The sequence below is a fragment of the Cannabis sativa genome, chromosome 3 (assembly GCF_029168945.1).
Source record: "Cannabis sativa cultivar Pink pepper isolate KNU-18-1 chromosome 3, ASM2916894v1, whole genome shotgun sequence".
Lineage (NCBI taxonomy): Eukaryota > Viridiplantae > Streptophyta > Magnoliopsida > Rosales > Cannabaceae > Cannabis > Cannabis sativa.
In genome coordinates, this window is record NC_083603.1 from 39,432,405 (window position 1) to 39,457,038 (window position 24,634).

The following is a 24,634-nucleotide window of genomic DNA, read 5'->3' on the forward strand; positions in this document are numbered from 1 at the left end:
GGGTTCATGTCCGAGTGAGGGTTCGGATCCTTGTCAGGGTTGGGGTCCAGAGTTGGGTTCCTAATCCAGACACCGACTACAAATTTTGTCCAAGCCCTGGGTCCAGATCTGGATCCCAATCTAGGGTCCCAATCTGGTTCAATTTCTTGTGCTGGGTCACGAGCTGGGTCCTAGGTTCAAGTTCGGGTCTGTGTCGGGTACTATGTCCCGGTCCTAGTTTTGTTTCCCAGGTCTTTATCCTTATTCTGGATCCAGGTCCCGGTTATTGTGTGGGTTTGTGTCTCGGTCTAGGTTCAAGTTCAAGTCCTAGACTCGATTCGGGTTCAGGTCTCTGTCTAGGTTTTGATCTCGGTTCGGGTTTGGGTTTAGGCCCGGGTCCTAGTCCTAGTCCTAGTTCGGTTCTAGTTCCATTTGCGAGTCTTTGTTCGAGTTTGGGTTTGAGTTTGGTCGGAGTTCGAGTCCTGGTCTGAGTTTAGGTTCGGGTCCGGATTTTAGTCTAGGTCCAAATCAGGCTCCGGGTTTTGGTTCGCGTCATGGGTCTATGTCTAGGTTGGGTCTGAGTCCCAAGTTCCAATCCCGATCTGAGTCTGGATTTAGTTCAGGGTCTAATTCCTTGGTTCTGATCCTGTTCGAGATTAGAGTTTGGGTTCGGGTCAAGGTCTAACTTTGGGTCTGATTCTAGGTGCGGGTTTGAGTTCGGGTCGGAGTCTATGTCCGTGTTTGTGTCCAGGTCTGGACCACGGTCTGGCTCTAGGTAAGGGTCAAGGTCCAAGTTTGGGTCCGAGTGCGGGTCCACGTTTGGTTCTTCGTCAAGATCTCCGTCTAGATCTAGGTCCAGCATTTCGATCACTGTCTTTGTCTTGGTCCATCTCCAGGTTCATATTCGAATCCCTATCTAGATCCAATTCTGTGTTTGGGATCGTTCCCAGATTTAGGTCCAGGTTCAAGTCTCAGTTTCGGTCTGGGTACACGACTGTGTCTGAGCCCGAGTTCTTGTTTCAGTTGGGGTCTAAGGTTATGTCTGTGTTCGATTCTACGTCTGGGTCCGGGTCCTATTCACGGTCCTAGTCTTGTTCTAGGGTCCTTAGTCGGCGATTATTTTTCAGGTTCTAATTTTTGGTCCCAGGTCTAGGTCTGGGTTCGGGTTTAGCTCTTCGTCTATGTTCTGGTCCTAGTCTAAGTCCCAGATCTAGACACCGACTACTGGTCTGTTCCAGGCCCCGTTACACGAATCCCGAGTCAAGATCTGGATCACTGTCACGGGTCTCGGTCTGGTTCTAGTTTAGGTCCCAGGTCCCATTTCTGAGTTTGGGTTCGGGATCGAGACTGGGGTGCAGTTCTAAGTCACGACCCTAGTTCTGAGTCCCTTGTCTGGTTCCATGTTTGGGCTTGATCCCAATCTCGGGTCGTAGTCTGGTTCCATTTCTTGTGCCGGGTGACGAGCTGGGTCCTAGGTTCATGTTCGGGTTTGGGTCGAGTTCGAGCCTTAGTCTCGGTTCGGGTTTAGGTCTCTGTTTGGGTTTTCATCTGGGTTCGGTTTTGGGTTTCAGTCCTGGTCTAAATTTGGGTTCGGGTCTGGATTTCAGTCTAGGTCCAAATCAGGCTCCGGGTGTGGGTTCGCATCCTGGGTCTTTGTCTAGGTTTGGTGTCAGTCCCAAGTTCCAATCCCGATCTGAGTCTGGATTCAGTTCTAGGTCTAAGTCTTTAACTCTGATCCTGGTCTGGGTTCGAGTTTGGGTCTGGGTCTGGGTCTAGCTTTGGCTCTGATTCTAGGTGTTGGTTAGAGTTCGGGTCAAAGTCTGTGTCTTTGTTTCTGTCTAGGTCTGGACCCCGATCTGGGTCTAGGTTCGAGTCAAGGTCCAAGTTCAGGCCCCGAGTGCGGGTCCAAGTTTGGGTCTTGACAGGATCTCGGTCCAGATCTAGGTCCACCATTTCTATCCCAGTCTGGGTCTTGGTCCGAGTCCAAGTTCATATCCGGATCCCTATATATGTCCAAGTCTGTGTTGGGGATCGAGTCCCAGATTTAGGTTCGAGTCCAGGTCCAAGTTCAGGTCCCGAGTGCGGGTCCAAGTTTGGGTCTTGATAGGATCTCGGTCCAGATCTAGGTCCACCATTTCTATCCCAGTCTGGGTCTTGTTCCGAGTCCAAGTTCATATCCGGATCCCTATCTATGTCCAAGTCTGTGTTGGGGATCGGGTCCCAGATTTAGGTCAAAGTCCGGGTCTCAGTTTCGGTCTGGGTACACGACCTTGTTGGGCCAGAGTTCCAGTCTAAGTTTGGGTCTGAGGCTAGGTGTGTGTTCGGTTCTATGTCTGGGTTCGGGTCCTTGTCACGGTCCTTGTCTTGTTCTAGGGTCCTGGTTCTTCGATCCTTGTTCAGGCTCAAATTTTAGGTCCCAGGTCTAGGTCTGGGTTCGGGTTTGGTTCTTCGCCTAGGTTCTGGTCCTAGTCTGACTCCCAAATCTAGACACCGACTACTGGTCTGTTCCAGGCCCCGTTACCCGAATCACGAGTCAAGATCTGGATCACTGTCACGACTCTCGGTTTGGTTCTGGTTCTGGTCCCAGGTCCCATTTCTGAGTTTGGGTTCGAGATCGAGATCGGGGTGCGGTTCTAGGTCCGAACCCTGATTCTGTGTCATAGTCTGGTTCCATGTTTGGGTCTGAGCTCATGTTCGGGTTCGGGTCTCGAGTCCAGGTTTAGGTTGGGATCCGGGTCCGATTCCCAATTCGGGTCTAGGTCTGATTTGGAGTCCGGGTCCTGGTTCAGTTACGGTTTAAGATCTAGGTCCAACTTCAGTTATGTTTCCAAGTCCAAGTCCTAGTTCCAGTCCCGGTCAACTTCCGGTTTTGGTTCCAATTTTGGGTCACAGAGTACGAGCTCGGGTCAACTTTTGTGTTTGGGACTGGGTTCATGTCCGAGTGAGGGTTCGGATCCTTGTCAATGTTGGGGTCCAGGGTTGGGTTCCAAATCCAGACACCGACTACAGGTTTTGTCCAAGCCCTGGTTCCAAATCTGGATCCCAATCTCGAGTCCTAGTCTTGTTCCATTTCTTGTGCCGGGTCACGAGCCGGGTCCTAGGTTCAAGTTCGGGTGTGGGTCGGGTACTATGTCGCGGTCCTAGTTCTATTTCCCAGGTCTCTATCCTGATTCTTGATTCAGGTCCCGGTTATTGTGTGGGTTTAAGTCCTAGTCTTGGTTCGGGTTTAGGTCTCTGTCTGGGTTTTGATCTCGGTTCGGGTTTGGGTTTAGGTCCGGTCCTAGTCCTAGTCCTAGTTCGGTTTTAGTTCCATTTGCGATTCTTTATTCAAGTTTGTGTTTAAGTTCGGTCGAAGTTCGAGTCCTGGTCCGAGTTTGGGTTTGGGTCCGGATTTTAGTCTAGGTCCAGATCAGGCACCGGGTGTGGGTTCGCGTCCTGGGTCTTGGTCTAGGTTGGGTCTAGGTTCTGGTTCAGGTCCCAGGTCCCGTTTCTAAGTTTGGGTTCAAGATCGACACTGGGGTGCGGTTCTAGGTCCCGACCCTGGTTCTGTGTCCCTAGTCTGGTTCCATGTTTGGGTCTGAGTTAAGGTTCGGGTTCGGGTCCCGAGTCCAAGTTTGGGTGGGGATCTGGGTCCGGCTCCCAATTCGGGTCTAGGTCGGATTTGGAGTTCGGGTCCTTGTCCTGTTACGGCTCTAGATCTAGATCCAATTTCAGTTTAGATTCCAAGTCCAAGTGCTAGTTCCAGTCCCGGTCAACTTCCAGTTTTGGTTCCAATTTTCGGTCACAGGGTACGGGTTCTTGTCCACTTTTGGGTTTGGGATATTGTTTAGGTCCGGGTCCTCGCCAGGGTTCGTGTCCTGGGCTGGGTCCTAAATCCAGAAACTAACTACGGGTTTTGTCCAAGCCCTGGGTGCAGATCCGGATCCCAATCTCGGGTCCTAGTGTGGTTCCATTTCTGGTGCCGGGTCACGAGCTGGGTCCTAGGTTCAAGTTCGAGTCCCTGTCATGTACTAGGTCTCTTTCCTAGTCCGAGTCCTCATCTGAGTTTTGGTTCGGGTCTGGATTTCAGTGTAGGTCAAAAACAGGCTCTAGGTGTGGGTTCCCGTCCTGGGTCTTGGTCTATGTTGGGTTCGAGTCCCGAGTTCCAATCCAAATCTGAGTTTGGATTCAGTTTTGGGTCTAAGTCCTTAGTTCTAATCCTGGTCTAGGTTCGAGTTTGGGTTCGGGTTCGGGTCTAGCTTTGGGTCTGATTCAAGGTGTGGGTTTGAGTTCCGGTCCGAGTCTGTGTCCAGGTTTTTGTCTAGGTCTAGACCCCGATCTGGGTCTAGGTTCGGGTCCAGGTCCAAGTTGGGGTCCCTAGTGCGGGTCCAAGTTTGGGTCTGGGTCAGGATCTCGGTCCAGATGTAGGTCCAACATTTCGATCCCGGTCTGGGTCTTGGTCCAAGTCTAGGTAAGTATCTGGATCCCTATCTAGGTGCAAGTCTGTGTTTCCGATCGTGTCCCAGATTTAGGTGCAGGTCCGGGTCTCAATTCCGGTCTGGGTACACGATCGTGTCTAGGCCCGAGTTCAAGTCTCAGTTTGGGTCTGAGGCTAGTCTGTGTTTGGTTCTAGGTCTGGCTCCGGGTCCTAGTCACGGTCTTAGTCTTGTTCTAGGGTCCTGGTTCGACGATTCTTGTTTAAGTTCTTATTTTTGCTCCCAGGTCTAGGTTTGGGTTCGGGTTTGGTTCTTCGTCTAGGTTCTGGTCCTAATCTGAGTCCCAGATCTAGACATCGATTACTGGTCTGTTCCAGCTCCCGTTACCCGAATCCTAAGTCAAGATCTTGATCACTGTCACTTGTCTCGGTTTGGTTCTGGTTCAGGTCCCAGGTCGCATTTCTAAGTTTGGGTTCGGGATCGAGACTGGGGTGCGGTTCTAGGTCCTGACCCTAGTTCTGTGTCCCTAGTCTTGTTCCTTGTTTGGTTCCATTTGCGATTCTTAGTTCGAGTTTAAGTTTGAGTTCAGATCGGAGTTCGAGTTCTGGTCTGACTTTGGATTCTGTATGGATTTCAGTCTAGGTCCAGATCAGGCTCCGGGTGTGGGTTCGCGTTCTGGGTCTTGGTCTAGGTTGGGCCAAAGTCCCAAGTTCCAATCCCGATCTGAGTCTGGATTCAGTTCTGGGTCTGAGTCCTTTGTTCTGATCCTGGTTTGGTTTGGGTCCGATTCTAGGTGTGGGTTTGAGTTCGGCTCCGAGTCTGTGTCCGGTTTTTGTCCAGGTGTGGACCCCAATTTGGTTGTAGGTTCGGGTCTACGTCCAAGATGGGGTCCTGAGTGCGGGTCCAAGTTTGGGTCGGGGTCAGGATCTCGGTCCAGATCTAGGTCCAGCATTTCGATCCCAGTCTGGGACTTGTTCCGAGTCCAGGTTCTAATCCGGATCCCTATCTAGGTCCAAGTCTGTGTTTGGGATTGGGTCAAAGATTTAGGTCCAGGTTTGGGTCTCAGTTCCGGTCTGGGTACACGACCGTGTCCGGGCCCGAGTTCTAGTCTCAATTTGGGTCTGAGGCTAGGTCTGTGTTCGGTTCTACGTCTGGGTGCAGGTCATGGTCACGATCCTAGTCTTGTTCTAGGGTCGTGGTTCAGCGATTCTTATTCAGGTTCTAATTTTGGGTCCCAGGTCTAGGTTTGGGTTCGGGTTTGGATCTTCGTCTGGGTTCTGGTCCTATTCTGAGTCCCAAATTTAGACACCGACTAATGGTCTGTTCCAGGCCCCTTTACCCGAATCCTAAGTGAAGATCTCGATCACTGTCATGGCTCTCGGTCTGGTTCTGGTTCAGGTCCCAGGTCCCATTTCTGAGTTTGGGTTCGGGATCGAGACTAGGGTGCGGTTCTAGGTCCCGACCCTGGTTCTGTGTCCCTAGTATGGTTCCATGTTTGAGTCTGAGTTCAGGTTCGGGTTCGGGTCCTGAGTCCAGGTTTGGGTTTGGAACCGGGTCCGGCTCCTAATTCGGGTCTAGGTCTTATTTAGAGTCCGGGTCCTGGTCCAGTTATGGTTCTTGATCTAGGTCCAATTTCAGTTATGATTCCTAGTCTGAGTCCTAGTTCCAGTTCGGGTCAACTTCAGGTTTTGGTTCCAATTTTGGGTCACAAGTTACGGGTTCAGGTCCACTTTTGGGTTTTGGACTTGGTTTTGGTCTGGGTGTGGGTTCGGGTCCTCGTCAGGGTTCGTGTCCAGGGCAGGGTCCCAAATCCAGACACAGACTACGGGTTTTATTCAAGCCGTGGGTCCAGATCTGGATTCCAATCTCAGGTCCCAGTCTGGTTCCATTTCTGGTGTCAACTCACGTGTTGGGGTCCTATGTTCAAGTTCGAGTCTGGGTCGGGTACTAGGACCCGGTCCTAGTTATGTTTCCCAAGTCCCTATCCTTATTCTGGGTCCAAGTCCTAGTTATTCTGTGGGTTTAGGTCCCGGTCTAGGTTCGGTTTCGAGTCCTAGTCTCGGTTCGGGTTTAGGTCTCTGTCTGGGTTTTGATCTGGGTTCGGGTTTGGGTTTAGGTCCTGGTCCTGGTCCTAGTTAAGTTCTAGTTCCATTTGCGATTTTGAGTTCGAGTTTGGGTTTGAGTTCGGGTCGGAGTTCGAGTCCTTGTCTGAGTTTGGGTTTGGGTCCGAATTTTAGTCTAGGTCCAGATTAGGCTCCGGGTGTGGGTTCGTGTCCTAGGTCTTGGTCAAGGGTTGCTCCAAGTCCCAAGTTCCAATCCCGATCTGAGTCTGGATTCAGTTCTAGGTATAAGTCCTTGGTTCTGATCCTGGACAGGGTTCGAGTTTGGGTCCGGGTCCGGGTCTATCTTTGGGTCTGATTCTACGTGTGGGTTTGAGTTCGGGTCCAAGTCTTTGTCCGGGTTTTGTGTCCAGGTCTGGACCCCGATCTGGGTTTAGGTTCGGGTCCAGGTCCAACTTGGGGTCTCGAGTGCGGGTCAAAGTTTGGGTCTGTGTCAAAATCTAGGTCTAGATCCAAGTCAACCATTTCGATCCCAGTCTGGGTCTTGGTCCGAGTCCAGGTTCTTATCCAGATCCCTATCTAGGTCCAAGTCTGTGTTTGGGATCGGGTCCCAGATTGAGGTCCAGGACCGGTTCTCAGTTCCGCTCTACGTACACAACCGTGTCTGGGCCCGAGTTCCAGTCTCAGTTTGGGTCTGAGGTTAGGTCAGTGTTTGGTTCTACGTCGGGGTCCGGGTCTTGGTCACGGTCCTAGTCTTGTTCAAGTGTATTTGTTGGGCGATTCTTATTCAGACTCTAATTTTAGGTCCCAGGTCTACGTCTGGGTTCGGGTTTGGTTCTTAGTCTTGGTTTTGGTCCTAGTCTAAGTCCCAAATCTAGACACCGACTACTAGTCTGTTCCAGGCCCCTTTACCCGAATACCAATATCGGGATCACTGTCACGGGTCTCGGTCTGGTTCTGGTTCACATCCTAGGTCCCATTTCTGAGTTTGGGTTCGGGATCAAGAATGTGGTGCGATTCTAGGTCATGATCCTGGTTCTGTTTCCCTAGTCTGGTTCCATGATTGGGTGTAATTTTAGGTTCGGGTTCGGGTCCCGAGTCCAGGGTCGGCACCTAGAACTGTACCCCAGTCTCGCTCCCGAATCCAAACTCAAAAATGGGATTTGGGACCTGAACCAGAACCAGACCGAGACCCGTGACAGTGATCCAGATCTTGACTCGGGATTCAGTTAGCGGGGCCTGGAACAGACCAATAGTCGGTGTCTAGATCTGGGACACAGACTAGGACCAGAACCAAGACGAAGAACAATTCCCGAACCCAAACCTAGACGTGGGCCCCAAAATTAGAACCTGAACAAGAATCGCCGAACCAGGACCGTAGAACAAGACTAGGACCGTGACCAGGATCGGGAGCCAGACCTATAACCGAACACACACCTAGCCTCAGACCCAAACTGAGACTTGAACTCAGGCCCGGACACGGTCGTGTACCCAGACCGAAACAGAGACCCCGAATGTCCTTCTCTTTGTGTGTGATATTTCACAGTCTTCCAATCTATGATTGAGGTACCACTTGCTATGTGTGGGCCCTACTCTATCACTGAGGGTTTCGAAATTTAGAATAGGAAAAGAGAGAGAGGTTGGTTCGGCTATGGAGAGAGAGGGAAGGCTCAGTTTTCTGAAAAAATAATTTTCTAAGAAAAGGTTATGAAAACTTGTTGTTTGACTGAGCCATCACTTTCTATTTATAGGCAACTACTAGGTTTAGGTTAGTAATTATTTGGCATTAAAATAATGAAAATAATAATTAGAAAAAGCTATCCAAGTGGGCGGCCATAGGTGTTAATGGGCCTCACTTGGTTTTTGTAGTTTTCACAATTTTTATTTCTATTTTCTCAAAAATGCCGATTTTCCAATTCTAACCATTTAAATGCCAAAACTAATTATTTAATAACTAAAATAGATTATTAAATAAGATTATCATTTAATTTAATTATTAATTAGACATATAAAGTCTATTAATTAATAAATAAACCTAGAATCTCTTTACTTTACAATTTTGCCCCTGCTTAGTGAAAATTCACAAATTAGACATAGTCTAACTTTAGAATGATAATTGATTAATCACAAATCAATTATTGAGTCTTACAAGCAGTATAGTCTCAACTAGAATGGGGACCATGGATCTATATGTTGAGCTTCCAATAAGTGAACCGAATTTACTAAGTAAATTCCTACTTATTAATTCCTCGTTGAATCCACTCTTAGAACTTAGAATTGCACTCTCATACTTATATAGAGCATATTATATGTTCCACGATATAGATATGCTATCTCATTTAACCATTGTTATAATCTTATTGTGATCAAAGATCCTCTATATAGATGATTTACATCGAGACGGGATAATTGTACCGTTCTCACCCCTCAAAGTATTTCGCCCCTTAAAACACTTAGCTACCTATAAATGATGTTTAGTGATCTAAGAATTAGTCACTTAAACAAGAGCTCATCCATTTACTTCTATTTAGCTAAGCTCGAAGGGAATCATCACTTGACTTCTATACACCAGTAGAAGCTATAGATTCAATATTTATGTTCAGCACTCCCACTCAATCATAGTATCATGTTCCCAAAATATACGTATCACCCTGACCCAAAAGTAGGCTTAACTAATAAATCAAAGAACATGAATCGTACTCCTGAGTTGAGCCTAAGCATATCAGGATTTAGATTCTTTTAATCTTAAGATCAACTACTGATATTGACTTGGAAAGATATGACGGTAAGTTTATAATATCTTAACTAAGTTGCAATATCAGTCCAGTCCAATGTATACTCCATACATTCGAAACTAGTATACTTTACCAATGTCGTGGAAAGAACATAACACTTACTCCAAGTGTAAGTACACCTCATCGCTGATTATCACATTAGTGTAAATCCAAAACACTGATGAAACAGGGACTTAGTCTTTTGATTCATATAATCACAATCACATTCCACTATGTTGACGATACTGTAATTGTGAATAAACATATGATCTGGACTTAACGGATTTGGTGTGTAAATGTAATAAACATATTAAACCATTAGCACGTAAAATTCATGCAAACATAAATCACTTCAAATTTCTTATATTGAAAACTAATCAGATTGTAAAGGGTTTTTATTTAGGGCACAAAACCCAACAATTAGGACCATGACAAGGACCCGGACCTAGACCTAGAACCGAACACAGACCTAGGCTTAGACCCAAACTGAGACTGGAACCCAGGCCCTGACACGGTCGTGTACCCAGACCGGAACGGAGACCCGGACCTCGACCTAAATTTGGGACACGATCCCAAACACAGACTTGGACCTAGATAGGGATCCGGATACGAACCTGGACTCGGACCAAGACCCAGACTGGATTCAAAATGCTGCACCAAGATCTGGAACGAGATCCTGACCCGGACACAAACTTGGACCCGCACTCGGGACCCCAACTAGGACCTGGACCCGAACCTAGACCCAGATCGGGGTCCACACCTGGAAACAAACACGGACACAGACTCCGACCCGAACTCAAACCCACACTTTGAATCAGACCCAAAGCTAGACCCGGACCCAGACCCAAACTCGAACCCACACTCGGAACTGAATCCAGACTAAGATCGGGATTGGAACTTAAGACTTTGACCCAACCTAGACCAAGACCCGAACCCACACTCGGAGCCTGATCTGGACCTAGAATAAAATCCAGACCCGAACCCAAACTCAGACCAGGACTCGAACTCCGACCCGAACACAAACCCAAACTCGAACTCAAAATCGCAAATGGAACTAGAACCGAACTAGGACTAGGACCGGGACCAGGACCTAAACCCAAACCCGAACCTAGATCAAAACCAAGATAGAGACCTAAACCCGAACTGAGACTGGGACTCGAACCCGAACATAGACCGTGACTTAAACACACACAATAATCGAGACCTAGATTCAGAATCAAGATAGGGACCTGGGAAACAGAACTAGGTTGGGGACCTAGTACCCAAGCTAGACCCGAGCTTGAACCTAGGACCCAGCTCGTGACCCGGCACCAGAAATTGAACAAGACTAGGACCCCAGATTGGGATCCGGATCTGGACCCAGGGCTTGGACAAAACCCGTAGTCGGTGTTTGGATTTGGGACCCAGCCCAAGACCCGAACCGTGACAAGGACCCGTACCGACACCCTGACCCGAACCAAGTCCCAAACCATAAAGTGGACACGAACCCGTACCTTGTGACCCTAAATTGGAAGTTGACCGGGACTTGACCTAGCACTTGGACTAAAAAATCATAACTGAAATTGGACCTTGATTCGGAACTACACCGGGACCAGGACCCGGACTCCAATCAGACATAGACCCGAATTGGGAGCCGGACCCGTATCCCAACCCAAACCTGGACTCGGGACCTGAACCCGAACCTTAACTCAGACCCAAACAAGGAACCAGATTATGGAAACACATATAGGGTCGGGACCTAGAACCGCACCTCAGTCTCGATTTCGAACCCAAACTCAGAAATGGGACCTGGGACCTGAACAAAAACCAGACCGAGACCCGTGACAGTGATCCAGATCTTGACTAGGGATTCTGGTAACGGGAGCTGGAACAGACCAGTAGTTGGTGTCTAGATCTCGGACTCAAACTAGGACCAGAACCCAGACAAAGAACCAAACCCGAACACAGACCTACACCTGGGACCAAAAATTAGAACTTAAACAACAATCGCCGAACCAGGACCCTAGAACAAGACTAAGACCGTGACCAGGACGAGGACCCGGACCCAGACATAGAACCGAACACAGACCTACCCTGAGACCCAAATTGGGACTCGAACTTGGGCTCTGACACGATCATGTACCCAGACCGGAATTGAGACCCGGACCTGCACCTATATTTGGGACCCGATCCCAAACACAGACTTTGACCTAGATAGGGATCCAGATACATACCTTGACTCGAACCAAGACCCAGACTGGGATCGAAATGCTGGACCTACATCTGGACCGAGATCCTGACCCAGACCCAAACTTGAACCCGCACTTAGGACCCAAACTTGGACTTGGACCCGAACCTAGACACAGATCGGGGTCCAGACCTTGACACAAACCTGGACACAGACTCGGACCCGAACTCAAACCCACACCTTGAATCAGACCCAAAGACTTAGACCCAGAACTGAATCCACACTCAGATCTGGATTGGAACTTGGGACTCGGACCCGACCTATACCAAGACCCATGACGCGAACCCACAAACGGAGCCTGATCTGGACCTACACTGAAATCCAGACCCGAACCAAAACTCAGACCAGGACTCGAACTCCGATCCGAACTCAAACCCAAACGCGAACTAAGAATTGCAAATGGAACTAGAACCGAACTAGGACTAGGACCAGGACCAGGACCTAAACCCAAACCCGATCCCAGATCAAAACCCAGATAGAGACCTAAACCCGAACCGAGACTAGGACTTGAACCCGAACCTAGACCGGGACCCAAACCCACACAATAACCAGGACCTGGACCAAGAATAAGGATAGGGACCTGGGAAAAAGAACTAGGACCAAGACCTAGTACCTGACCCAGACACGAACTTGAACCTTGGATCCAGCTCGTGATCCGGCACCAGAATGGAACCACATAAGGACCCGAGATTGGGTTTCAGATCTCGAGCCCGGGCTTGGACAAAACCCGTAGTCAGTGTTTGGATTTGGGACCCAGCCCTGGACCTGAACCCTAACGAGGACCTGAAACCACACTCGGACCTAAACCCAGTCCCAAACCCAAGACTGGACTTGAACCCGTACCGTGTGACCCAAAATTGGAGCAAAAACTGAAAGTTGACTGGGACTGGAACTAGGACTTGGACTTGGAATCATAACTGAAATTGGACTTAGATCCAGAACCGTAACCAGACCAGAACACGGACTCAAAATCCAACCTAGACCCGAATTGGGAGCCGGACCCGGATCCCCACCCTAACCTGGACTTGGGACCCGAACCCGAACCTGAACTCAGACCAAAACATGGAACCAGACTAGGGACACAGAACAACGGTCGGGACCTAGAACCGCACCACAGTCTCGATCCCGAACCAAAACTCAGAAATGGGACCCGGGACGTGAACCAGAACCAGAACCAGACCGAGACCGGTGACAGTGATCCAGATATTGGGATTCGGGTAACGGTGCCTGGAATAGACTAGTAGTCGGTGTCTAGATCTGGGACTTAGATTAGGACCAAAACCAAGACTAAAAACAAAACCCGAACCCAGACGTAGACCTGGGACCTAAAATTTGAACCTGAACAAGAATCGCCGAACCAGGACCCTAGAACAAGACTACGACTGTGACAAAGACCCGAACCCAAACATAGAACCGAACACAGACCTAGCCTCAGACCCAAACTGAGACTGGAATTCAGGCCCAGACACGATCGTGTACGCAGAGCGGAACTGAGACCCGGTCCTGGACCTAAATTGTGGACCCGATCCCAAACCATGACTTGGACCTAGATAGGGACCCGGATAAGAACCTGGACTCGTACCAAGACCTAGACTCGGATCGAAATGTTGGACTTGGATCTGGACCGAGATCTTGGCCCAGACCCAAACTTGGACCCGCACTCGGGACCCCGAGTTGGACCTGGACCCAAACCTAGACCTAGATCGGGGTCCAGACCTGGACACAAACCTGGACACAGACTTGGACCCGAATTCAAACCCACACCTTGAATCAGACCCAAAGCTAGACCCGGACCCGGACGCAAACTCGAACCCAGACCAAGATCAGAACCAAAGATTTAGACCCAGAACTGAATCAAGACTCAGATCTGGATTGGAACTTGGGACTCGGACCCGACCTAGAACAAGACCCAGGATGCGAACCCACACCCGGAGCCTGATCTGGACCTAGACTTAAATCCTGACACGAACCAAAACTCAGACCAGGACTCGAACTCTGATCCGAACTCAAACCCGAACGCGAACTAAGAATTGAAAATGGAACAAGAATCGAACTAGGACTAGAACCAGGACCAGGACCTAAACCCAAACCCGATCCCAGATTAAAACCCAGACAGAGACCTTAACTCGAACCGAGACTGGGACATGAACGTGAACCTAGACCGTGACCCAAACCCACACAATAACCAGGACCTGGACCAAGAATCAGGATAGGGACCTAAGAAACAGAACTAGGACCAAGACCTAGTACCTGACCCAGACCCAAACTTCAACCTAGGACCCAGCTCGTGACCCAGCACCAGAAATGGAACCACACTAGTACCCGAGATTGGGTTTTGGATCTTGATCCCGGGCTTGGACAAAACCGGTAGTCAGTGTCTTGATTTAAGACCCAGCCCTAGACCTGAACCCCAACGAGGACCCGAAACCACACCCAAACCTAAACCCAGTCCCAACCCCAAAAGTGGACAAGAACCCGTACCGTGTGACCCAAAATTGAAACCAAAACCGGAAGTTGACCGGGACTGGAACTAGGACTTGGACTTGGAATCATAACTGAAATTGGACGTAGATCAAGAACCGTAACCAGACAAGAACCCGGACTCCAAATCAGACCTAGACCCGAATTGGGAGACAGACCCGGATCCCCACCCAAACCTGGACTCGGGACCCGAACCCGAACTTGAAATTAGACCCAATCATGGAACCAGACTACGGAAACAGAACCAGGGTCATGACCTAGAACCGCACCACATTCTTGATCCCGAACCCAAACTCAGAAATGGAACATGGGACGTGAACCAGAACCAGACCGAGACCCGTGATAGTGATCCAGATATTGGTATTCGGGTAAAGGGGCCTGGAACAGACTAGTAGTCGGTGTCTAGATTTGGGACTTAGATTAGGACCAAAACCAAGACTAAGAACCAAACCCGAACCCAGACGTAGACCTGAGACCTAAAATTAGAACCTGAACAAGAATCGCCCAACAAGGACACTTAGTCAGACCAGAACTCGAACTCTGATCTGAACTCAAACTTAAACTCGAACTAAGAATTGCAAATGGAACCAAACAAGGAACAAGACTAGGGACACAGAACTAGGGTCAGGACCTAGAACCGCACCCCAGTCTCGATCCTGAAGCCAAACTCAGAAATGCGACCTGGGACCTGAACTAGAACCAGACCGAGACAAGTGACAGTGATCCAGATCTTGACTTAGGATTCGGGTAACGGGAAATGGAACAGACGAGTAGTCGATGTCTAGATCTGGGACTCAGACTAGGACCAGAACCTAGACGAAGAACCAAACCCGAACCCAGACGTAGACCTGAGACCTAAAATTAGAACCTGAACAAGAATCGCCCAACAAGGACACTTGAACAAGACTAGGACCGTGACAAAGACCCGGACCCTGACGTAGAACCGAACACAGACCTAGCCTCAGACCCAAACTAAGACTGGAACTCGGGCCCAGACACGGTCGTGTACGCAGAGCTGAACTGAGACGCGGTCCTGGACCTAAATCTGGGACCCGATCCCAAACACAGACTTGGACCTAGATAGGGATCTGGATAAGAACCTAGACTCGGACCAAGACCCAGACTGGGAACGAAATGGTTGACTTGGATCTAGACCTAGATCTTGACCCAGACCCAAACTTTGACCCGCAATCGGGACCCCAAGTTGGACCTGGACCCGAACGTAGACCGAGATCGGGGTCCAGACCTGGACAAAAAACCCAGACAAAGACTTGGACCCGAACTCAAACCCACACGTAGAATCAGACCCAAAGCTAGACCCGGACCCGGACCCAAACTCGAACCCTGTCCAGGATTAGAACCAAGGACTTATACCTAGAACTGAATCCAGACTAGGATCGGGATTGGAACTTGGGACTTGGACAACCCCTTGACCAAGACCCAGGACGCGAACCCACACTCGGAGCCTGATCTGGACCTAGACTGAAATCCAAACCCAAACCCAAACTCAGACCAGGACTCGAACTCCGACACGAACTCAAACCCAAACTCGAACTCAGAATCGCAAATGGAACTAGAACTTAACTAGGACCAGGACCAGGACCTAAACCCAAACCAGAACCCAGATCAAAACCCAGACAGAGACCTAAACCCGAACCGAGACTAGGACTCAAAACTGAACCTAGACCGGGACCCAAACCCACAGAATAACTGGGACTTGGTGTTGGAATTTATTTTACCAGGATCTTAGATCTACTCACAAGTTTGTTTATTAACGCCCTAAATATGAACTTTCTAAAACGATGAAATAAACACATATAAAGTAAAAGAAACCTTACATTGGGTGCAGCAGAATAATATGACTCCTTCCGTTCAGATATCTAGCCCTTGATTCCTTTCTGTAGCAGAGCATTATCAATATCTGAACCTGGATCTCTTTCTCTGAATCTTTGATGCTGAAACTCCTTTTGCTGAATGTCTTTATTCACGATCTTCCTCACTATGATTGAGGTATCACTTGCTGTGTGTGGGCACTACTCATACACTAAGGATTTTGAAATTTGAGAGGGAAGGAAGAGAGAGTGGGTTCGGCCAAAGATAGGGAGAGAGAAGGCTCAGGTTTTTCTGATTCAGAAAGTGTCAGAAGAAAAGTCACTTTTTCCTGAAGCCTTCACTATCTATTTATATCATTCCACTAGGGTTAGGTTTGAATTATTTGGCATTAAAATAATGAAAATATCAGAGGGAAAAACCCTACAAAAGTGGTCGGCCATGCAAGGTTGATTTGGCCCTCACTTTTGCAATTTTGCAGTGTTACCTTTTCTGCATCTGATTTTCTCAAAAACGCCAATTTTATAATTCAACCATTTAAATGCCAATTCTAACTATTTAATAACTATAAATAATTATTAAATAATATTGTCAGTTATCATATTTATTAATTGAACCATACAAAGTATCATAATTAACAAATATGCCCCTATAAACTCTTTCTTTACAATTTCGCCCTTACTTAGTGAAAAATTCACAAATAGACATAGTCTAATTTGAGAATTATAATTGATTAATCAAAACCAATTACATGAGTCTTACAAGCAATATTATCTCAGCTAGTGCGGGGACCATGGGTCTATATAACCGAGCTTCCAATAAGTAGATCAAGAATTTAGCACTAAAATTCACTAACTTATTAATTCTTCGTTGAATCCACGCATAGAACTTAGAATTGCACTCTCAGTATATAGAATGCTCTATATGTTCCACCATATAGACACATCATTAGTTATCCATTGTTATAATCCTAATGTGATCAATGATCCTCTATATGAATGATCTACACTGTAAAGGGATTAGATTACCGTAACACCCTACTATGTATTTTATCCTTAAAACACTTGACCCCGTATAAATGATATTTCAGCTTATGTGAAATGAGTACTCCACCATTTATGTTCGTTTGGTCAAGCTCGAAGGAGATCATCCTTTGCTTACTATTCGCCAAATAGAAGCTATAGATTCCATGTTTATGCTAGCACTCCCACTCAATTGCACTACCGTGTTCCCAAAATGTACGTATCACCCTGACCTAAAAGTAGGCTTAACTAACAAATCAAAGAACACGAATAGCCTCTCGAGATTGAGCCTAATCATATCAGGATTAAAATCATTTGATCTAGGATCAACTAGGTGATGTTAACTTGAATAGATATTACGGTAAGTTTAATAAATCTAAGTCAAAGTTCAATATCGGTCCCTTCCGATGCATACTCCATGCATCCAACCTGGGCTTTACTTTAACCAATGCTCTGGAAAGAACATAGCACTTCTCCAAATATAAGTAAACTCTGTTGTAGATTATCATATCAGTAAAACCCTATGTCTGATAAATCTAGGAAACTTTATTCACATAGTCATGTTTACTTTCCAATGTGTTGACGGCACAATAAACAAGATCAAGTATGTGAAAAGGGTTTCAGATGAATTTATACATTATGTACATATAATCATGAAATAAATCATGTGAACCATGCAACATTAAATGTTATTTCTGATCTATATTAATAAGTAAATCTGATTATATTGAAATGAGTTTTATTTAGGGCATAAAACCCAACACTTGGACCCAGAATAAGGATAGGGACTTGGGAAACAGAACTAGGACCGGGTCCTAGTACCCGACCCAGACTCGAACTTGAACATAGGACCCAGCACGTGAGTTGACACCAGAAATGGAACCGGAATGGGACCTGAGATTGGTATCCAGATCTGGACCCACGGCTTGGATAAAACCCGTAGTCGGTGTCTGGATTTGGGACCCTGCCCTGGACATGAGCCCTGACGAGGACCCGAATCCACACCCAGACTTGAACCAAGTCCCAAACCCAAAAGTGGACCTGAACCCGTAACCTGTGACCCAAAATTGGAACCAAAACAAGAAGTTGACCCGGACTGGAACTAGGACTTGGACTAGGAATCATAACTGAAATTGGACCTAGATCAAGAACCATAACCGGACCAGGACCCGGACTCCAAATAAGACCTAGACCCGAATTAGGAGCCGGACCCGGTTCCAAACCCAAACCTGGACTCAGGACCCGAACCCGAACCTGAACTCAGACCCAAACATGGAACCATACTAGGGACACATAACCAGGGTCGGTACCTAGAACCGCACCCTAGTCTCGATCCCGAACCCAAACTCAGAAATGGGACCTGGGACCTGAACCAGAACCAGACCGAGAGCCATGACAGTGATCGAGATCTTCACTTAGGATTCGAGTAAAGGGGCCTGGAACAGACAAGTAGTCGGTGTCTAGATCTTTGACTCAGAATAGGACCAGAACCCAGACGAAGAACCAAACCCGAACCCAGACCTAGACCTGGGACCCAAAATTAGAACCTGAATAAGAATCGCCAAACCAGGACCCTAGAACAAGACTAGGATCGTGACCATGACCTGCACCCAGACGTAGAACCGAACACATACCTAGCCTCACACCCAAATTGAGACTGGAACTCGGGCCCGGACACGGTCATGTACCCAGACCGGAACTGAGACCCAAACCTGGACCTAAATCTTTGACCCGATCTGAAACACAGACTTGGACCTAGATAGGGATCCGGATAAGAACCAGGACTCGGACAAAGACACAGACTGGGATCGAAATGCTGGACATAGATCTGGACCGAGATCCTGACCCCGACCCAAACTTGTACTCGCACTCAGGACCCCAACTTAGACCTAGACCCGAAACTAGAACCAAATCGGGGTCCACACCTGGCCACAAACCCGGACATAGACTCGGACCCGAACTCAAACCCACACCTAGAATCGGACCCAAACCAAACCAGGATCCGAACAAAGGACTCAGACCCGGAACTGAATCCAGACTCAGATCGGGATTGGAACTTTGGAATTTGGCCCAACCTAGACCAAGACCCAGAACGTGAACCCACACCCGGAGCCTGATCTGGACCTAGACTTAAATCCATACAGAATCCAAAGTCAGACCAGAACTCGAACTCCGATCTGAACTCAAACTTAAACTCGAACTAAGAATCGCAAATGGAACCAAACAAGGAACAAGACTAGGGACACAGAACTAGGGTCAGGACCTAGAACCGCACCCCAGTCTCGATCCCGAAGCCAAACTCAGAAATGCGACCTGGGACCTGAACCAGAACCAGACCGAGACAAGTGACAGTGATCCAGATCTTGACTTAGGATTCGGGTAACGGGAAATGGAACAGACCAGTAGTCGATGTCTAGATCTGGGACTCAGACTAGGACCAGAACCCAGACGAAGAACCAAATCTGAACCCAAACCTAGACCTAGGAGCCAAAATTAGAACTTAAACAAGAATTGTCGAACTAGGACCCTAGAACAAGACTAAGACCGTGACCAAGACCCGGACCCAGACCTAGAACCAAACACAGACTAGCCTCAGACCCAAACTAAGACTTGAACTCGGACCTAAACAATATCCCAAACCCAAAAGTGGACAAGAACCCGTACCCTGTGACCGAAAATTGGAACCAAAACTGGAAGTTGACCGGGACTGGAACTAGCACTTGGACTTGGAATCAAAACTGAAATTGGACCTAGATCTAGAGCCGTAACAGGACAAGGACCCAAACTCCAAATCCGACCTAGACCCGAATTGGGAGCCGGACCCGGATCGCCACCGAAACCTGGACTCGGGACCCGAACCCGAACCTTAACTCAGACCCAAACATGGAACCAGACTAGGGACACAGAACCAGGTTCAGGACCTAGAACCGCACCCCAGTGTCGATCTTGAACCCAAACTTAGAAACGGGACCTGGGACCTGAACCAGAACCAGACCGACACCCGTGACAATGATCCAGATCTTGACTCAGGATTCGGGTAACGGGCCCGGAACGGACCGCAGTCGGTGTCTAGATCTGGGACTCAGACTAGGACCAGAACACAGACGAAGAACTAAACCCGAACCCAGACCTAGACCTGGTACCCAAAATAAGAACCTGGACAAGAATCGCCGAACAAGGACCCTCGAACAAGACTAGGACCGTGACCAGGAGCCAGATCCAGACGTAGAACCGAACACAGACATAACCTCAGACCCCAACTGAGACTGGAACTCGGTCTCGGACACGGTCGTGTACCCAGACCGGAACTGAGACCTGGACCTGGACCTAAATTTCGGACACGATTCCAAACACAGACTTGGACATAGATAGGGATTCAGATATGAACCTTGAGATGGACCAAGACCAAGACTGGGATCGAAATGCTGTACCTAGATCTGGACCGAGATCCTGACGAAGAACAAAACTTGGACCCGCATTCGGACCCGAACTTGGACCTTGACCCTTACCTAGAGCCAGATCGGGGTACAGACCTGGACACAAACACGGACACAGACTCCGACCCGAACTAAAACCCGCACCTAGAATCAGACCCAAAGTTAGACCTTGACCTGGACCCAAACTCTAACCCAAACCAGGATCAGAACCAAGGATTTAGACCCAGAACTGAATCCAGACTCAGATCAGGATTGGAACTTGGGACTCAGACCCAACCTAGACCAAGACCCAGGACGCGAACCCACACCCTGTGCCTGATTTGGACCTAGACTAAAATCCGGACCAAAACCCAAACTCGGACCACGACTCGAACTCCGACCGAACTCAAACCCAAACTCGAATAAAGAATCGCAATTTGAACTAGAACCGAACTAGGAATAGGACTAGGACCAGGACCTAAACCCAAACCCGAACCGAGATCAAAACCCAGAAAGAGACCTAAACCCGAACCGAGACTAGGACTTGAACCCGAACCTAGACCGAGACACAAACCCACACAATAACCGGGACCTGGATCCAGAATCAGGATAGAGACCTGGGAAACAGAACTAGGACCGGGACATAGTACCCGACCCAGACCCGAACTTGAACCTAGGACCCGGCTCGTGACCCGGCACAAGAAATGGAACCAGACTGCGACTCGAGATTGGGATCCAGATTTGGACCCAGGGCTTGGACAAAAGCTATAGTCGGTGTCTGGATTTGGAACCCAGCCCTGGACCCCAACCCTGACAAGGATCCGAACCCTCACTCCGACATGAACCAAGTCCCAAACACAAATGTGGACCCGAGCCCGTACCCTGTGACCCAAAATTGGAACCAAAACCGGAAGTTGACCGGGACTGGAACTAGGACTTGGACTTGGAATCATAACTAAAATTGGACCTAGATCCCGAACCGTAACCGGGCCAGGACCCGAACTCCAAATCAGACATAGACCCAAATTGGGAGCCGTACACGGATCCCAACCCAAACTTGGACCCGAACCCGAACCTGAACTCAGACCCAAACATGGAACCAAACTAGGGACACAGAACCATGGTCCGAACCTAGAATCGCACCCCAGTCTCGATCCCGAACCCAAACTCAAAAATGGGACCTGGGACCTGAACCAGAACAAGACCGAGACCCGTGACAGTGATCTAGATCTTGACTCGGGATTCCGGTAACGGGGCCTAGAACAGACTAGTGTTTAGTGTATAGATCTGGGACTCAGACTAGGACCAGAACCGAGGTGAAGAACCAAACCCGAACCCAGACTTAGACCTGGGACCCAAAATTAGAACCTGAACAAGGATCGCAGAAGTAGGACCCTAGAACAAGACAAGGACCGTGACCAGGACCCGGACCAAGACCTAGAACCGAACACATACCTAGCCTCAGACCCAAATTGAGACTGGAACTCTGGCCCAAACAAGGTCGTGTACCCAGACCGAAACTGAGACCCGGACTTTGACCTATATCTGGGACCCGATCCCTAACACAAACTTGGACATAGATAGGGATCCGGATATGAACTTGGACTCGGACCAAGAACCAGACTGGGATCGAAATGCTGGACCTAGATCTGTACCGAGATGCTGACCAAGACCAAACTTGGACGCACACTCGGGACCCGAACTTGGACCTGGACCCGAACCTAGACCCAGATCGGGGTCCAGACCTGGACACAAACACGGACACAGACTCTGACCCGAACTCAAACCCACACCTAGAATTAGACGCAAAGCTAGACCTGGACCCGGACTAAAACTCGAACCTAGACCAGGATCAGAACCAAGGACTTAGACCCAGAATTTAATCCAAACTCAGATCGGGATTGGAACTTGGGACTCGGACCCAACGTAGACCAAGTCCCATGATGCGAACCCACACCCGGAGCTTGATTTGGACTTAGTTTGAAATCCGGACCCGAACCCAAACTCAGACCAGGACTCGAACACCGACCCAAACTCAAACCCAAACTCGAAGTTAGAATCGCAATTGGAACTAGAACAAAATTAGGACTAGGACCAGGACCAGGAGCTAAACCCAAACCCGAACCCAGATCAAAACCCAGACTGAGATCTAAACCCGAACCGAGACTAGTACTCGAACCTGAACCTAGACCGTGACCAAAACCAACACAATAAACACAGACTTGGAAGTAGATAGGGATCCAAATACGAACTTTGACTCGGACCAAGACCCAGACTGGGATCGAAATGCTGGACCTAGATTTGGACCGAGATCCTGACCTAGACCAAAACTTGACACGCAATCAGGACCTACACTTGGACATGGACCCGAACCTAGACCTAGATCGGGGTTCAGACGTGGACACAGACTCGGACCCGAACTCAAACCCACTCCTAGAATCAGACCCAAAGCTAGACCACGACACCGACCCAAACTCAAACCTAAACCAGGATTAGAACCAAGGACTTACACCCAGAACTGAATCCAGACTCAGATCGGGATTGGAATTTAGGACTCGGACCCAACCTAGACCAAGACCCAGGACGCGAACCCACACCCGGAGCCTGATTTGGACCTAGACTGAAATCCGGACCCGAACCCAAACTCAGACCAAGACTCAAACTCCGACCCGAACTCAAACCCAAACTCGAACTCAGATTCAAAAATGGAACTAGAACAAAACTAGGACTAGGACCAGGACCAGGACCTAAACCCAAACACGAACCCAGGTCAAAACCCAGACAGAGACCTCCAAACCTAGACTAGGACTCAAACCCGAACCTAGATCAGGACCCAAACCCAAACTCGGACCAGGACTCGAACTCCGACCGAACTCAAACCCAAACTCGACCAGGACCAGGACCGAAACCCAAACCCGAACCCAGATCAAAACCCAGACAGAGACCTAAACCCGAACCGAGACTAAGACTCCAACTCGAACCTAGACCCAAATCCACACAATAACCGGGACTTGGATCTATAATAAGAATAGGGACCAGGGAAATAGAACTAGGACCGGGACATAGTACCCGACCCAAACCCGAACTTGAACCTAGGACCCAGCTCGTGACCCGGCACAAGATATGGAACCAGACTAGGACCCGAGATTGGGATCAAGACCCAAACATGGAACCAGACTAGGGACACAGAACCAGGGTCGGGACCTAGAACTACACCCCAGTCTCGATCCCGAACCCAAACTCAGAAATGGGACCTGGGACCTGAACTAGAACCAGACCGAGACCCGTGACAGTGATCCAGATCTTGACTAGGGATTCGTGTAACGGGGCCTGGAACCGACCAGTAGTCGGTGTCTAGATCTGGGACTTAGACTAGGACCAATACACAGACGAAGAGCTAAACCCGAACACAGACCTAGACTTGGGACCCAAAATTAGAACCTGAGAAATAATCGCCGAACAACGATCCCAGAACAAGACTAGGACCGTGACCAGGACCCAGACCCAGACGTAGAACCGAACACAGACATAACCTTAGACCCCAACTGAGATAGGAACACGGGCTCGGACACGGTCGTGTACCCAGACCGGAACTGAGACCTGGACCTGGACCTAAATCTGGGAACGATCCCAAACACAGAACTGGATCTAGATAAGGATTCGGATATGAACCTGGACCTGGACCAAGACCAAGACTGGGATCGAAATGTTGGACCTAGATCTGAACCAAGATCTTGACAAAGAACCAAACTTGGACCCGCACTCGGACCCAAACTTGGACCTTGACCCTTACCTAGACCCAGATTGTGGTCCAGACCTGGACACAAACACGAACAAAAACTCCGACCCGAACTCAAACCCGCACCTAGAATCAGACCCAAAGTTAGACCTTGACCCGAACCCAAACTCTAACTCAGAACAGGATAAGAACCAAGGAAATAGACCCTGAACTGAATCCAGACTCAGATCGGGATTGAAACTTGGGACTCAGACCCAACCTAGACATAGACCCATGACGCGAACCCACACCCGGAGCCTGATGTGGACCTAGACTAAAATCCGGACCCGAACCCAAACTCAGACCAGGACTCAAACTCCAACCGAACTCAAACCCAAACTCGAACAAAGACTCGCAAATGGAACTAGAACCGAACTAGTACTAGGACTAGGAGAAGGACCTAAACCCAAACCCGAACCGAGATCAAAACCAAGACAGAGACCTAAACCCGAATCGAGACTAGGACTCGAACTTGAACCTAGACCGAGACACAAACCCACACAATAACCGGGACCTGGATCTAGAATAAGGATAAAGAGCTAGGAAACAGAACTAAGACCGGGACATAGTACCCGACCCAGACCCGAACTTGAACCTAGGACCCAGCTCGTGACCCGGCACAAGAAATGGAACCAGACTGGAACCAGGGTCC